The 11,201-nt window shown below is 40.6% G+C and overlaps 1 non-coding gene across 1 annotated transcript; it reads left to right on the top strand.

Annotated features, from left to right (window-relative positions):
* Positions 1-8,727: 8,727 nt before the first annotated feature.
* trnaa-agc lies at positions 8,728-8,800 on the top strand. Its single transcript has one exon. It is a non-coding gene; the product is annotated as a tRNA-Ala (tRNA).
* The last annotated feature ends 2,401 nt before the right edge of the window (positions 8,801-11,201 follow it).

The following is an 11,201-nucleotide window of genomic DNA, read 5'->3' as shown; positions in this document are numbered from 1 at the left end:
CTCTAAAATGTAAATGTGAATTGCTGCGGCTACTCGAGGACGATAGCTGGGAACAACTAGTGTCAGGTAGAGCGTGGCATTTGAGTTGAAATATTAGTTCTAAATAGACCAACCAGTAGACAACGCTATCGTGGCTGTTAATAATATATTAGGCTAAGTACTGTTTTATACTTGTACTTTCAATTGTTTTATACACATATATTTCTATCTCTATATTTATACATATTGAAAATAATTGGTATAGCACAGTTCCCTAGCACATACAAGTGCAAGCTACGAGTATCAAGTGAACTGCCTTACTGCCTCAACTCCTCTCTAACTACAGACTCCATCACTTCCATCTTATTATTATCATCTGAAGCTTTGAAGCCATCGGCCAAGTATGTACCAGATCACCTTGAGTTTATTTGTTTTTAAAGCTACAGATCACCATAATTATTATTATTTATGACAGGGGAGGAGGAGCCCTTGTCATAAGGGCTTTATATTGAGTTTTACTAACAGTCCTAATATCTACTTTGCCAGATTCTGTGGACAGAGGGTCAGGTAGCAAAAGGCAGTTTATTTTAAGATCAGAGAAAGTGCTGACTCTGTGAGGAGTCAGAATAAATCACAATTATTAATGTTATTTATTCCTACAGGGAGGAGTGCACAGCAAAGTCCTTGTCATAATGGCAGTTCCAAGAAATATGTGTGTCAAGGAAGATGGATATTGGTAATGTCTGCTTTAGGCTCAGCCTGTCTTTGCAGGAGTGCATGCAAGGGTTGCTACTAAACATGTTCTTTGTAGTCCTGGCAATATCTTAGTCTTGACTGAGGACACTGGGCCCAGAGCTGAGGGCAGTTTAACCAGAGATTTGGTCTCTAGTAATGCTTGGATATTAGATTATTTATATTTGACTTTGTTGTGGCAAGCAGAAACATACTGAATTTAGGAAATCCCACCAAACCACCGAATTATTACTTAAATTAAAGGGACAAATTATGTGGTCGCTTGGGGTAATGCAAAATCCCTTTTGGTTATCACATGTAGGCACATGTAGTTTATGAGACAGATCTTTGATTTAGTAGCTGTTCATTTGTTAGTAAATGTTGGGAGCTGTGACTCTTATTTATTCTACTGAAAGCCTGTCCCTCTCTGCTTACAGTAGAAAGGCCTTGGAGCGATCCACTGAGACGCAGTGAGCATAAGCACGACAAAGACAGGAAAAACAGTGACCATGTTTCGGGCGACTAACATGTACTTCTCAAGATCAACTGATCCTAATGTTATTCCACAGACAGCCAGCAGGGGAGCTCCAGACTCGCAAGTTTTTCAGCTATCATACACCCAAAACTCACTAACCCAACAATACAACTATTTCCACCACTGGGCTTACTGCAGTCACTACTTCAACCTTTACTGAACTACCATGAAAAAATACTTTTAGACAGCTGAAGCAAGCATACTTTAAAAAATTATCCTTTCTTATGGACGAGGGATTTGGCAGTGCGGTCATTGAGATTTCATACTTCTTGTTGAAGTACAGGGGGATTAGCTCAAATGGTAGAGCGCTTGCTTAGCATGCGAGAGTTAGTGAGATCAATCCCCCCGCATCCTCCAAATATTTAGTTTGGTTCAATCAGCACACATTGTTGTTGTAGCTCTGGATACTAACCCAACAATACAACTATTTCCACCACTGGGCTTACTCCAGTCACTACTTCAACCTTTACTGAACTACCATGAAAAATACTTTAGACAGCTGAAGCAAGCATACTTTAAAAAATTATCCTTTCTTATGGACGAGGGATTTGGCAGTGCGGTCATTGAGATTTCATACTTCTTGTTGGAGGCACAGGGGGATTAGCTCAAATGGTAGAGTGCTTGCTTAGCATGCGAGAGGTAGTGGGATCAATGCCCGCATCCTCCAAATATTTAGTTTGGTTCAATCAGCACACATTGTTGTTGTAGCTCTGGACTTAACAAATTGAATCAAGTCTGCTTGTCTGGCTCTAAAATGTAAATGTGAATTGCTGCGGCTACCCGAGGACGATAGCTGGGAACAACTAGTGTCAGGTAGAGCGTGGTGACGAGTTGAAATATTAGTTCTAAATAGACCAACCAGTAGACAACGCTATCGTGGCTGTTAATAATATATTAGGCTAAGTACTGTTTTATACTCTGTACTTTCAATTGTTTTACATATACATATATTTCTATCTCTATATTTATACATATTGAAAATAATTGGTATGTAGCACAGTTCTCTAGCACATACAAGTGCTAAGTATCTGAAGTGAACTGCCTTACTGCCTCAACTCCTCTCTTACTACAGACTCCATCACTCTACATCTTATTATTATTATCTGAAGCTTTGGAAGCCATCGGCCAAGTATGTACCAGATCACCTTGAGTTTATTTGAGTTTTTAAAGCTACTTTGAGATTCTGTGTGTAATGAAAAGTGCTATATAGAATAAATCATAATTATTATTATTTATCCGACAGGGAGGAGGAGCCCTTGTCATAAGGGCTTTGCGATATGATGGACAGCCTTCTTTTTGCTACTAAACAGGTCCTAATATCTTAGTCTGTGTGCCAGTTGTTGGTGTTTACATACAGGAGAGGGAGAGCAAACAACGACGCTGGACAGAGTGGAATCAGGTGTAGCAAAAAGGCAGTTTATTTTAAGATCAGAGATATCTTTGTTCTGCACCGTGCACAGACCTAAGCAATATGACTCTGTGAGGAGTCAGAATAATTAGGCTCCCCAGCCAGAGTTTACAGCAGAATGTATACACAGAATAATGTAGGTGGAGTCTCGTTGTGTTGGTCTTCTGACTGGTCCTGAAGAGTTGGAGGCGGGCCTGCTCTAGCCAGAGCAGGAGCCCCATTGGTGCACAGCAAAGTCCTTTGCTCTTGGCACCTGACCAGTAGGGGGGTAGAGTGTGAGTGTACAGTGCTCATGAAATGTATGTGTGTCAAGGAAGCATGGATATTGGTAATGTCTGCTTTAGGCTCAGGTTTTTCCTGTCTTTGCAGGAGTGCATGCAAGGGTCAATGTCAGTGAGATAGTTTGGCACTCTAAGCTCGTTAGTGTTGCAGGATGTTCTTTGTAGTTTACTGGGGAGTATATTTGCGTGATGGCAGCTGTGTGTCCTTCGGATAATCATGTTATTGCACGTAGGCTCTAAACTTGACTGAGGACACTGGGCCCAGAGTTATCTGAGGGCATCCGGTTTAACCAGAGATTTGGTCTGCTAGTAATGCTTGATATTAGATTATTTATATAACACAGTTGATTCTCTTTTTGTCTTTGTTGTGGCAAGCAGAAACACACTGGAATTTAGGAAATCACACCAAACCACCGAATTATTACTTAAATTAAAGGGACAAATTATGTGGTCGCTTGGGGTAATGCAAAAATCCCCTTTGGTTATCACATGTAGGCACATGTGTAGTTTATGAGACAGATCTTTGATTTAGTAGCTGTTCATTTGTTAGTAAATGTTGGGATCTGTGACTCTTATTTATTCTACTGAAAGGCTGTCCTCTCCTCTGCTTACAGTAGAAAGGCCTTGGAGCGATCCACTGAGACGCAGTGAGCATAAGCACGACAAAAGACAGGAAAACAGTGACCATGTTTCGGGCGACTAACATGCATTTCCTCACGATCAACTGATCCTAATGTTATTCCACAGACAGCCAGCAGGGGGAGCTCCAGACTCGCAGGTTTTTCAGCTATCATACACCCAAAACTCACTAACCCAACAATACAACTATTTCCACCACTGGGTTTACTGCAGTCACTACTTCAACCTTTACTGAACTACCATGAAAAATACTTTTAGACAGCTGAAGCAAGCATACTTTAAAAAATTATCCTTTCTTATGGACGAGGGATTTGGCAGTGCGGTCATTGAGATTTCATACTTCTTGTTGTTGGCTCAGGGGATTAGCTCAAATGGTAGAGCGCTTGCTTAGCATGCGAGAGTTAGTGAGATCAATCCCGCATCCTCCAAATATTTAGTTTGGATCAATCAGCACACATTGTTGTTGTAGCTCTGGATACTAAGCCAACAATACAACTATTTCCTCCACTGGGCTTACTCCAGTCACTACTTCAACCTTTACTGAACTACCATGAAAAATACTTTTAGACAGCTGAAGCAAGCATACTTTTTAAAAAGTATCCTTTCTTATGGACGAGGGATTTGGCAGTGCGGTCATTGAGATTTAATACTTCTTGTTGGAGGCACAGGGGATTAGCTCAAATGGTAGAGTGCTTGCTTAGCATGCGAGAGGTAGCGGATCAATGCCTGCATCCTCCAAATATTTAGTTTGGTTCAATCAGCACACATTGTTGTTGTAGCTCTGGACTAACAAATTGAATCAAGTGTGCTTGTCTGGCTCTAAAATGTAAATGTGAATTGCTGCGGCTACCCGAGGACGATAGCTGGGAACAACTAGTGTCAGGTAGAGCGTGGTGACGAGTTGAAATATTAATTCAAAATAGACCTACCAGGAGACAATGCTATCGTGGCTGTTAATAATATATTAGGCTAAGTACTGTTTTATACTCTGTACTTTCAATTGTTTTGAGTTCATGACATTTTTCTCATGCAGTGTTTTAATGGGATTATTTAGGGACAGTTCAAAAATTACTGGGTGAGTGGGGGCTTGTAGCTTTCAAACTCTAGGGGTGTTTTTTCCAAACATACTACCATGCTCCACACTCATGCTCTGATTGTATTCTCCACTCCGTTCTCTTGTGTATGTTTTTGTGTGGACGGAGAGTGAGGAGAATGCATAAAGCAATACATTTAAGAAGCACTCGCACTCCCTCTACTGTATTACCTCAAGCTTCACCACCCCATTCACTGAACCTCCTTCCAGCCAGGACAATGGCAACAATAGACGAATCAAGATATACACAAAGCAAACGTTTGACTTCACAATTATCAGCTAGATATGTGAATCGTAACAATTTAGCTAGCCAGATAGCTAAACAGGACAAAAATGACCTAAAACGAATAATATGTAAGATAGATGTCAATTCTTCATGGTTACATTAGCTAGCTAACAATGCTTTGTGGCTATCTGGCGAGTTAACAGTACTAGTACCTAGCCAGTCAGCCCTATTGACTAATTATGGGCTTGCGATCTAAGGTACTTTGGCAGGTAACGTTAAACATGCCGAACAATACAAATTACTCATGAACCATTAAGAGGGATCCCCATTTAAGTGCTTTTTAAAAGGTAAAACAAAAAGAGCAGGAGTCATACATATATTTCTATCTCTATATTCATACATATTGAAAATAATTGGTATGTAGCACAGTTCTCTAGCACATACAAGTGCAAGCTAAGTATCTGAAGTGAACTGCCTTACTGCCTCAACTCCTCTCTAACTACAGACTCCATCAATCTCCATCTTATTATTATCATCTGAAGCTTTGGAAGCCATCTGCCAAGTATGTACCAGATCAATCACCTTGAGTTTATTTGAGTTTTTAAAGCTACTTTGAGATTCTGTGTGTAATGAAAAGTGCTATATAGAATAAATCACTATTATTATTATTTATCCTACAGGGGAGGAGGAGCCCTTGTCATAAGGGCTTTGCGATATGATGGACAGCCTTCTTTTTGCTACTAAACAGGTCCTAATATCTTAGTCTTCGTGCCAGTTCATTCTCTCTTTTGACTTTGTTGTGGCAAGCAGAAACATACTGGAATTTAGGAAATCCCACCAAACCACCGAATTATTACTTAAAATTAAGGGACAAATTATGTGGTCGCTTGGGGTAATGCAAAAATCCCCTTTGGTTATCACATGTAGGCACATGTGTAGTTTATGAGACAGATCTTTGATTTAGTAGCTGTTCATTTGTTAGTAAATGTTGGGAGCTGTGACTCTTATTTATTCTACTGAAAGCCTGTCCTCTCCTCTGCTTACAGTAGAAAGGCCTTGGAGCGATCCACTGAGAATAGTGAGCATAAGCACGACAAAAGACAGGAAAACAGTGACCATGTTTCGGGCGACTAACATTCATTTCCCCAAGATCAACTGATCCTAATGTTATTCCACAGACAGCCAGCAGGGGGAGCTCCAGACTCGCAAGTTTTTCTGCTATCATACACCCAAAACTCACTAACCCAACAATACAACTATTTCCACCACTGGGCTTACTGCAGTCACTACTTCAACCTTTACTGAACTACCATGAAAAATACTTTTAGACAGCTGAAGCAAGCATACTTTAAAAAATTATCCTTTCTTATGGACGAGGGATTTGGCAGTGCGGTCATTGAGATTTCATACTTCTTGTTGGAGGCACAGGGGATTAGCTCAAATGGTAGAGTGCTCGCTTAGCATGCGAGAGGTAGCGGGATCGATGCCCGCATCCTCCAATTATTTCGTTTGGTTCAATCAGCACACATTGTTGTTGTTGCTCTGGACTTAACAAATTGAATCAAGTGTGCTTGTCTGGCTCTAAAATGTAAATGTGGATTGCTGCGGCTACCCGAGGACGATAGCTGGGAACAACTAGTGTCAGGTAGAGCGTGGTGACGAGTTGAAATATTAGTTCTAAATAGACCAACCAGTAGACAACGCTATCGTGGCTGTTAATAATATATTAGGCTAAGTACTGTTTTATACTCTGTACTTTCAAATGTTTTACATATACATATATTTCTATCTCTATATTTATACATATTGAAAATAATTGGTATGTAGCACAGTTCTCTAGCACATACAAGTGCAAGCTGAGTATCTGAAGTGAACTGCCTTACTGCCTCAACTCCTCTCTTACTACAGACTCCATCACTCTCCATCTTATTATTATCATCTGAAGCTTTGGAAGCCATCGGCCAAGTATGTACCAGATCACCTTGAGTTTATTTGAGTTTTTAAAGCTACTTTGAGATTCTGTGTGTAATGAAAAGTGCTATATAGAATAAATCATAATTATTATTATTTATCCGACAGGGGAGGAGGAGCCCTTGTCATAAGGGCTTTGCGATATGATGGACAGCCTTCTTTTTGCTACTAAACAGGTCCTAATATCTTAGTCTGTGTGCCAGTTGTTGGTGTTTACATACAGGAGAGGGAGAGCAAAACAACGACGCTGGACAGAGTGGAATCAGGTGTAGCAAAAAGGCAGTTTATTTTAAGATCAGAGATATCTTTGTTCTGCACCGTGCACAGACCTAAGCAATATGACTCTGTGAGGAGTCAGAATAATTAGGCTCCCCAGCCAGAGTTTACAGCAGAATGTATACACAGAATAATGTAGGTGGAGTCTCGTCGTGTTGGTCTTCTGACTGGTCCTGAAGAGTTGGAGGCGGGCCTGCTCTAGCCAGAGCAGGAGCCCCATTGGTGCACAGCAAAGTCCTTTGCTCTTGGCACCCGACCAGTAGGGGGTAGAGTGTGAGTGTACAGTGCTCATGAAATGTATGTGTGTCAAGGAAGCATGGATATTGGTAATGTCTGCTTTAGGCTCAGGTTTTTCCTGTCTTTGCAGGAGTGCATGCAAGGGTCAATGTCAGTGAGATAGTTTGGCACTCTAAGCTCGTTAGTGTTGCAGGATGTTCTTTGTAGTTTACTGGGGAGTATATTTGCGTGATGGCAGCTGTGTGTCCTTCGGATAATCATGTTATTGCACGTAGGCTCTAAACTTGACTGAGGACACTGGGCCCAGAGTTATCTGAGGGCATCCGGTTTAACCAGAGATTTGGTCTGCTAGTAATGCTTGATATTAGATTATTTATATAACACAGTTGATTCTCTTTTTGTCTTTGTTGTGGCAAGCAGAAACACACTGGAATTTAGGAAATCACACCAAACCACCGAATTATTACTTAAATTAAAGGGACAAATTATGTGGTCGCTTGGGGTAATGCAAAAATCCCCTTTGGTTATCACATGTAGGCACATGTGTAGTTTATGAGACAGATCTTTGATTTAGTAGCTGTTCATTTGTTAGTAAATGTTGGGATCTGTGACTCTTATTTATTCTACTGAAAGGCTGTCCTCTCCTCTGCTTACAGTAGAAAGGCCTTGGAGCGATCCACTGAGACGCAGTGAGCATAAGCACGACAAAAGACAGGAAAACAGTGACCATGTTTCGGGCGACTAACATGCATTTCCTCACGATCAACTGATCCTAATGTTATTCCACAGACAGCCAGCAGGGGGAGCTCCAGACTCGCAGGTTTTTCAGCTATCATACACCCAAAACTCACTAACCCAACAATACAACTATTTCCACCACTGGGTTTACTGCAGTCACTACTTCAACCTTTACTGAACTACCATGAAAAATACTTTTAGACAGCTGAAGCAAGCATACTTTAAAAAATTATCCTTTCTTATGGACGAGGGATTTGGCAGTGCGGTCATTGAGATTTCATACTTCTTGTTGTTGGCCCAGGGGGATTAGCTCAAATGGTAGAGCGCTTGCTTAGCATGCGAGAGTTAGTGAGATCAATCCCCGCATCCTCTAAATATTTAGTTTGGATCAATCAGCCCACATTGTTGTTGTAGCTCTGGATACTAAGCCAACAATACAACTATTTCCTCCACTGGGCTTACTCCAGTCACTACTTCAACCTTTACTGAACTACCATGAAAAATACTTTTAGACAGCTGAAGCAAGCATACTTTTTAAAAAGTATCCTTTCTTATGGACGAGGGATTTGGCAGTGTGGTCATTGAGATTTCATACTTCCTGTTGGAGGCACAGGGGGATTAGCTCAAATGGTAGAGCGCTTGCTTAGCATGCGAGAGGTAGCGGGATCAATCCCCGCATCCTCCAAATATTTAGTTTGGTTCAATCAGCACACATTGTTGTTGTAGCTCTGGACTAACAAATTGAATCAAGTGTGCTTGTCTGGCTCTAAAATGTAAATGTGAATTGCTGCGGCTACCCGAGGACGATAGCTGGGAACAACTAGTGTCAGGTAGAGCGTGGTGACGAGTTGAAATATTAATTCAAAATAGACCTACCAGGAGACAATGCTATCGTGGCTGTTAATAATATATTAGGCTAAGTACTGTTTTATACTCTGTACTTTCAATTGTTTTGAGTTCATGACATTTTTCTCATGCAGTGTTTTAATGGGATTATTTAGGGACAGTTCAAAAATTACTGGGTGAGTGGGGGCTTGTAGCTTTCAAACTCTAGGGGTGTTTTTTCCAAACATACTACCATGCTCCACACTCATGCTCTGATTGTATTCTCCACTCCATTCTCTTGTGTATGTTTTTGTGTGGACGCGAGTGAGGAGAATGCATAAAGCAATACATTTAAGAAGCACTCGCACTCCCTCTACTGTATTACCTCAAGCTTCACCACCCCATTCACTGAACCTCCTTCCAGCCAGGACAATGGCAACAATAGACGAATCAAGATATACACAAAGCAAACGTTTGACTTCACAATTATCAGCTAGATATGTGAATCGTAACAATTTAGCTAGCCAGATAGCTAAACAGGACAAAAATGACCTAAAACGAATAATATGTAAGATAGATGTCAATTCTTCATGGTTACATTAGCTAGCTAACAATGCTTTGTGGCTATCTGGCGAGTTAACAGTACTAGTACCTAGCCAGTCAGCCCTATTGACTAATTATGGGCTTGCGATCTAAGGTACTTTGGCAGGTAACGTTAAACATGCCGAACAATACAAATTACTCATGAACCATTAAGAGGGATCCCCATTTAAGTGCTTTTTAAAAGGTAAAACAAAAAGAGCAGGAGTCATACATATATTTCTATCTCTATATTCATACATATTGAAAATAATTGGTATGTAGCACAGTTCTCTAGCACATACAAGTGCAAGCTAAGTATCTGAAGTGAACTGCCTTACTGCCTCAACTCCTCTCTAACTACAGACTCCATCAATCTCCATCTTATTATTATCATCTGAAGCTTTGGAAGCCATCTGCCAAGTATGTACCAGATCACCTTGAGTTTATTTGAGTTTTTAAAGCTACTTTGAGATTCTGTGTGTAATGAAAAGTGCTATATAGAATAAATCACTATTATTATTATTTATCCTACAGGGGAGGAGGAGCCCTTGTCATAATGGCTTTGCGATATGATGGACAGCCTTCTTTTTGCTACTAAACAGGTCCTAATATCTTAGTCTTCGTGCCAGTTCATTCTCTCTTTTGACTTTGTTGTGGCAAGCAGAAACATACTGGAATTTAGGAAATCCCACCAAACCACCGAATTATTACTTAAAATTAAGGGACAAATTATGTGGTCGCTTGGGGTAATGCAAAAATCCCCTTTGGTTATCACATGTAGGCACATGTGTAGTTTATGAGACAGATCTTTGATTTAGTAGCTGTTCATTTGTTAGTAAATGTTGGGAGCTGTGACTCTTATTTATTCTACTGAAAGCCTGTCCTCTCCTCTGCTTACAGTAGAAAGGCCTTGGAGCGATCCACTGAGACGCAGTGAGCATAAGCACGACAAAAGACAGGAAAACAGTGACCATGTTTCGGGCGACTAACATTCATTTCCCCAAGATCAACTGATCCTAATGTTATTCCACAGACAGCCAGCAGGGGGAGCTCCAGACTCGCAAGTTTTTCTGCTATCAAACACCCAAAACTCACTAACCCAACAATACAACTATTTCCACCACTGGGCTTACTGCAGTCACTACTTCAACCTTTACTGAACTACCATGAAAAATACTTTTAGACAGCTGAAGCAAGCATACTTTAAAAAATTATCCTTTCTTATGGATGAGGGATTTGGCAGTGCGGTCATTGAGATTACATACTTCCTGTTGGAGGCACAGGGGGATTAGCTCAAATGGTAGAGTGCTTGCTTAGCATGCGAGAGGTAGCGGGATCGATGCCCGCATCCTCCAATTATTTCGTTTGGTTCAATCAGCACACATTGTTGTTGTAGCTCTGGACTTAACAAATTGAATCAAGTGTGCTTGTCTGGCTCTAAAATGTAAATGTGGATTGCTGCGGCTACCCGAGGACGATAGCTGGGAACAACTAATGTCAGGTAGAGCGTGGTGACGAGTTGAAATATTAGTTCTAAATAGACCAACCAGTAGACAACGCTATCGTGGCTGTTAATAATATATTAGGCTAAGTACTGTTTTATACTCTGTACTTTCAAATGTTTTACATATACATATATTTCTATCTCTATATTTATACATATTGAAAATAATTGGTAT

The sequence above is a fragment of the Oncorhynchus tshawytscha genome, linkage group LG08 (assembly GCF_018296145.1).
Source record: "Oncorhynchus tshawytscha isolate Ot180627B linkage group LG08, Otsh_v2.0, whole genome shotgun sequence".
In the NCBI taxonomy this organism is placed as follows: Eukaryota; Metazoa; Chordata; class Actinopteri; order Salmoniformes; family Salmonidae; genus Oncorhynchus; species Oncorhynchus tshawytscha.
The sequence above is the reverse complement of the archived record's forward strand: the minus strand, read 5'-3'. Positions and strand labels throughout refer to the sequence as shown.